Below are 6,531 nucleotides of genomic sequence, written 5' to 3' on the forward strand. Positions count from 1 at the left end.
GTCAACACATTTACACCACTGTTTGGAACCATGGTTTGTTTGTGAACACATTTACACCACTGTTTGGAACCATGGTTTGTTTGTCAACACATTTACACCACTGTTTGGAACCATGGTTTGTTTGTTTGTCAACACATTTACACCACTGTTTGGAACCATGGTTTGTCTGTGAACACATTTACACCTCTGTTTGGAACCATGGTTTATTTGTTTGTGAACACATTTACACCTCTGTTTGGAACCATGGTTTGTTTGTTTGTCAACACATTTACACCTCTGTTTGGAACCATGGTTTGTTTGTGAACACATTTACACCTCTGTTTGGAACCATGGTTTGTTTGTGAACACATTTACACCACTGTTTGGAACCATGGTTTGTTTGTGAACACATTTACACCTCTGTTTGGAACCATGGTTTGTTTGTGAACACATTTACACCTCTGTTTGGAACCATGGTTTGTTTGTGAACACATTTACACCTCTGTTTGGAACCATGGTTTGTTTGTGAACACATTTACACCTCTGTTTGGAACCATGGTTTGTTTGTGAACACATTTACACCTCTGTTTGGAACCATGGTTTGTTTGTGAACACATTTACACCTCTGTTTGGAACCATGGTTTGTTTGTGAACACATTTACACCTCTGTTTGGAACCATGGTTTGTCTGTGAACACATTTACACCACTGTTTGGAACCATGGTTTGTTTGTGAACACATTTACACCACTGTTTGGAACCATGGTTTGTTTGTGAACACATTTACACCTCTGTTTGGAACCATGGTTTGTTTGTGAACACATTTACACCTCTGTTTGGAACCATGGTTTGTTTGTGAACACATTTACACCACTGTTTGGAACCATGGTTTGTTTGTCAACACATTTACACCACTGTTTGGAACCATGGTTTGTTTGTGAACACATTTACACCACTGTTTGGAACCATGGTTTGTTTGTGAACACATTTACACCACTGTTTAGAACCATGGTTTGTTTGTGAACACATTTTGGGCAGGAACCAATTTGGATGTTTTAATCATAATGTTATGCTTCAGCTACGAGCTTGTAGGTCTTCTATTTTTGAAAAATCTTGAAAATGTATGTTGCTGGAACAACTTATTTTCAGTTTGTTTGTTTGCTGACCTTCTCAAAAAGGACAAACATTCCACACATTGTTGTCCATTTAGTGTCACAATAAATAACCAACAGTGCTATAAAACCACTAATGTTTAAACAATAACCGTGTTTATGGAGGATAAAAGCGTGTTTCTCTAACAAACAAACATACCTTCAGCAGCACATGGTCCCAGAAGGATGAGAGGCTCCGCCCACATGGTCCCAGAAGGCTGAGAGGCTCCTCCCACATGGTCCCAGAAGGCTGAGAGGCTCCTCCCACATGGTCCCAGACAGGCTGAGAGGCTCCTCCCACATGGTCCCAGACAGGCTGAGAGGCTCCTCCCACATGGTCCCAGAAGGCTGAGAGGCTCCGCCCACATGGTCCCAGACAGGCTGAGAGGCTCCGCCCACATGGTCCCAGACAGGCTGAGAGGCTGCGCCCACATGGTCCCAGACAGGCTGAGAGGCTCCTCCCACATGGTCCCAGAAGGCTGAGAGGCTCCGCCCACATGGTCCCAGAAGGCTGAGAGGCTCCGCCCACATGGTCCCAGAAGGCTGAGAGGCTCCTCCCACATGGTCCCAGAAGGCTGAGGCTCCGCCCACATGGTCCCAGAAGGCTGAGAGGCTGCAGTCCGTTCCGTTCCTATTTAAATATGAAGCTCCGCGAGTGATTGGATCATCTGCTGCACCCCTCTATCACACGGAACTATGTTTTTTGTGTCCATATCACTACGCCCAAAAAATAGTTCCATGTGATGGAGGGGTCAAAGTTGAACGAAAGTCACGCTAATATTTTATAAATAGGCCAACAATACAAATTACGTTTGTTTTGTGGATTAATTTACTTTTACTGCGTGGCTCCCTGTGCCCCCCCCCCCCCACACACACACACACAAAATGACCGGAACTACTTAATATTCACTAAAACCAGAGCAGAACTCCCACCACGGGACTCGGGCAATCAATTAATACAGTTGCAACCACTATATTAATGGCAAGTGGCAAAAAATCTGAACTGTCCCTTTAAAACAGGAATGAATGGCACAGAACTGGGATAATGTATAGAAGGAAGCAGATGTGGACAATGCATATAACTCATTCATATCAATATTTAGGTCATTATACCATAAGCATTGTCCAATCAAGGAATACAATAAAAAATAACATAGAATAATTGTCCATGGTTAACTAAAGGTCTACAAAATGCCTGTAAAAAGAAAAATGCATTATATAGGAATTGTATTAGACAGAGAACTACAGTGGCAGAAGATAAATATAAAAAATAAGAAAATAAGTCAACTAGTATATTATAAGGATAAGCAAGAAAGAATACGTTAAGAATAAATTAGATAAGAACAAAAACAATATTAAAGAGATATGGGAAATATTAAACAGTATTATAAGAGATGGTGGCAAACAAAACAGCTTGCCTAAATATTTTGTAGAGAATGACATTGAAAACTACAAGAGTTTTTTTTTTTTTTTAATGTGGGCCCTGATCTAGGCAGTAGAATTCAGGACTGAGGATCAGGTGGTGAACATGTGGGGGGAATGGTTGATAGAAATCCTTGCTCAATGTTTGCTCGAGTGAATTGAAGGAAATTGAAATGTTGGACATAGTCAAAAACAGTCAAAACAAAACAAAACATCTACCGACTATAATGATATTTACATGTCACTGGTCAAACAGGTCATTGGGGGGATTTCTAGGCCATTTACACACATATGTAGGCCTAATGTATCATTCCAAACAGGTTCATTTCCAGACCAATAAATGAAAATAGCAAAGGTCATTCCACTGTATAAAAATGGGAGCAAACACCACTTCACAAACTACAGACCTGTCTCATTACTGCCACAATTCTCAAAGATATTGGAGAAACGTTTTAACAGCAGACTTCATAGATCAATTCTTGGACAGATTTAATATTCTCTCAGAGAGTCAATATGGTTTCATAAAGAACAAATCAACATCTCAGGCATTGATGGAATCCATAGAAAGAATCACAGACGCATTGATAATCGGCAGTATGCAATAGGAATATTCATTTACCGCAAAAAAAGATTTTGACACTATCCATCACAACACAACACATTAGTACATAAACTGGAGAAAATTGGTATCAGAGGCATTGCAATAAACTGGATTAAAAGTTACTTTGACAGACGGCAAGTTTGTGAAGCTGGGCACCTATTGCTCAAGTTGTCTGGAAATGACTTGTGGTGTCCCCCAGGGGTCAGTACTGGGGCCCAAACTATTTATTCTTTATATCAATGATATTTACAAAGTATCAAAGCTGCTGTCACTAGTACTTTCTGCAGACGACAATAATGTATTTTGCTCTGGTAATAATCTGGATAAACTGCAGGTTGACATCAATGAAGAATTAAGTAAATTAAAGTTATGGTTTGATTATAATAAATTATCTTTAAATGTGTTTATACTATTTGGTAATCACAGGACTAACACACAGGTACATAATACATATTGATGGGATTGCTATTGACCGGGTCCATGGAAATACATTTCTGGGCGTGACAATAGATGACAGGCTTAGCTGGAAACCACACATTACTAACGTCAAGTACAAAGTGGCTAGAAGTATAGCAGTCATAAATAAGGCAAAGCAGGTTCTCCATTCCAAGTCACTTCACACTCTCTACTGTTCAATTCAATTAGTATTGATTCACACTCTACTGTTCAATTCAATTAGTATTGATTCACACTCTCTACTGTTCAATTCAATTAGTATTGATTCACACTCTCTACTGTTCAATTCAATTAGTATTGATTCACACTCTCTACTGTTCAATTCAATTAGTATTGATTCACACTCTCTACTGTTCAATTCTATTAGTATTGATTCACACTCTACTGTTCAATTCAATTAGTATTGATTCACACTCTCTACTGTTCAATTCTATTAGTATTGATTCACACTCTACTGTTCAATTTAATTAGTATTGATTCACACTCTCTACTGTTCAATTCAATTAGTATTGATTCACACTCTCTACTGTTCAATTATATTAGTATTGATTCACACTCTACTGTTCAATTCAATTAGTATTGCCATATTTTCATTATATGGAAATAACTATAAGAATTCAGTTCAGTCGCTAGTCATTCTACAAAAAAGAGCAATAAGAACCATTCATAAGGTCAGCTATCTGGAACATACTAATTCTCTATTTTTACAGTCAAAACTGCTCAAATTCACTGACTTAGTAGCTTATCAAACAGCAATAATAATGTACAAGGCTAGGAACCGTAATTTACCAGCAAATATTCAGAATTTGTTTCAGGATAGGGAGGGGGGTTATAATTTGAGGGATTCTTTTTTATTTTAAAACGTTAAACAGAAATACCACAATGAAAAGTTTTTGTGTTTGGATTAGGGGTGTAACACTGTGGAACAGTTTGAGGGATGAGCAAAAACAATGTTCTAGCATAAATCTGTTTAAAGTAAAATGTGATTTTCACAAAATACAGGGAGAAGGAAAATGGATAATTCAGGTGCTTATGTGTTTAAAATGCATATTTTTATATGGATGATAAAGAGATACATTTTGATAATGAGTAGTTATGTAAGTAGTTGAGTAATGAGTTGAAGCACATAAGTCAGCGAGTAATAGTAGTATTTAATTACAGAGGGGTGTACCGAGTGCCGCGCTATGAGCTTGTAGATCTGCTATTTTTGAAAAATCGTGTCTCAAATATTTGAATTTATATATTATTACAGAGTGAACATTTTAATCACACCCGTGTGAAGTGAGGGGCACTCTTATCATTCATCATGCATCACTTTCCGTGTTCAACCAATCAAATCATCCGGAATGTCCTCACCGTTTCCGTCTTCATTCTTTCTGCCCTCACTTTTAGCTTCAATGTTTGCGTTCTGGTTACACTCACCCTGAACAGCTGCTCATAGGAGGGTTACACTCACCCTGAACAGCTGCTCATAGGAGGGTCACACTCACCCTGAAAAGCTGCCCATAGGAGGGTCACACTCACCCTGAACAGCTGCTCATAGGAGGGTCACACTCACCCTGAAAAGCTGCTCATAGGATGGTCACACTCACCCTGAACAGCTGCTCATAGGAGGGTCACACTCACCCTGAAAAGCTGCCCATAGGAGGGTCACACTCACCCTGAACAGCTGCTCATAGGAGGGTCACACTCACCCTGAAAAGCTGCCCATAGGAGGGTCACACTCACCCTGAACAGCTGCTCATAGGAGGGTCACACTCACCCTGAAAAGCTGCTCATAGGAGGGTCACACTCACCCTGAAAAGCTGCTCATAGGATGGTCACACTCACCCTGAACAGCTGCTCATAGGATGGTCACTCACCCTGAACAGCTGCTCATAGGAGGGTTACACTCAGCCTGAAAAGCTGCTCATAGGAGGGTCACACTCACCCTGAAAAGCTGCTCATAGGATGGTCACACTCACCCTGAACAGCTGCTCATAGGATGGTCACACTCACCCTGAAAAGCTGCTCATAGGAGGGTCACACTCACCCTGAAAAGCTGCTCATAGGAGGGTCACACTCACCCTGAATAGCTGCTCATAGGAGGGTTACACTCACCCTGAAAAGCTGCTCATAGGAGGGACTAGCTCCCCTCAAAGAAGGGTCATAGGAGGGTCAAAGAAGGCGTTCAACAGCACGAAATGTAAATACTGTATGTTTTTAATCAACACATCTCAAATATAACAACAAATATATATATATATAGACGACTACACTGGACAACACATCATGTATAATATAGGATGCAGACGACAACACATCATGTATAATATAGGATGCAGACGACAACACATCATGTATAATATAGGCTGCAGACGACAACACATCATGTATAATATAGGATGCAGACGACAACACATCATGTATAATATAGGCTGCAGACGACAACACATCATGTATAATATAGGCTGCAGACGACAACACATCATGTATAATATAGGATGCAGACGACAACACATCATGTATAATATAGAATGCAGACGACAACACATCATGTATAATATAGGATGCAGACGAAAACACATCATGTATAATATAGGATGCAGACGACAACACATCATGTATAATATAGGATGCAGACGAAAACACATCATGTATAATATAGGATGCAGACGACAACACATCATGTATAATATAGGATGCAGACGACAACACATCATGTATAATATAGAATGCAGACGACAACACATCATGTATAATATAGGATGCAGACGAAAACACATCATGTATAATATAGGATGCAGACGACAACACATCATGTATAATATAGGATGCAGACGACAACACATCATGTATAATATAGGATGCAGACGAAAACACATCATGTATAATATAGGATGCAGATGACAACACATCATGTATAATATAGGATGCAGATAACA

The sequence above is a fragment of the Protomyctophum parallelum genome, assembly GCF_964188405.1.
Source record: "Protomyctophum parallelum genome assembly, chromosome: 11".
NCBI lineage: Eukaryota > Metazoa > Chordata > Actinopteri > Myctophiformes > Myctophidae > Protomyctophum > Protomyctophum parallelum.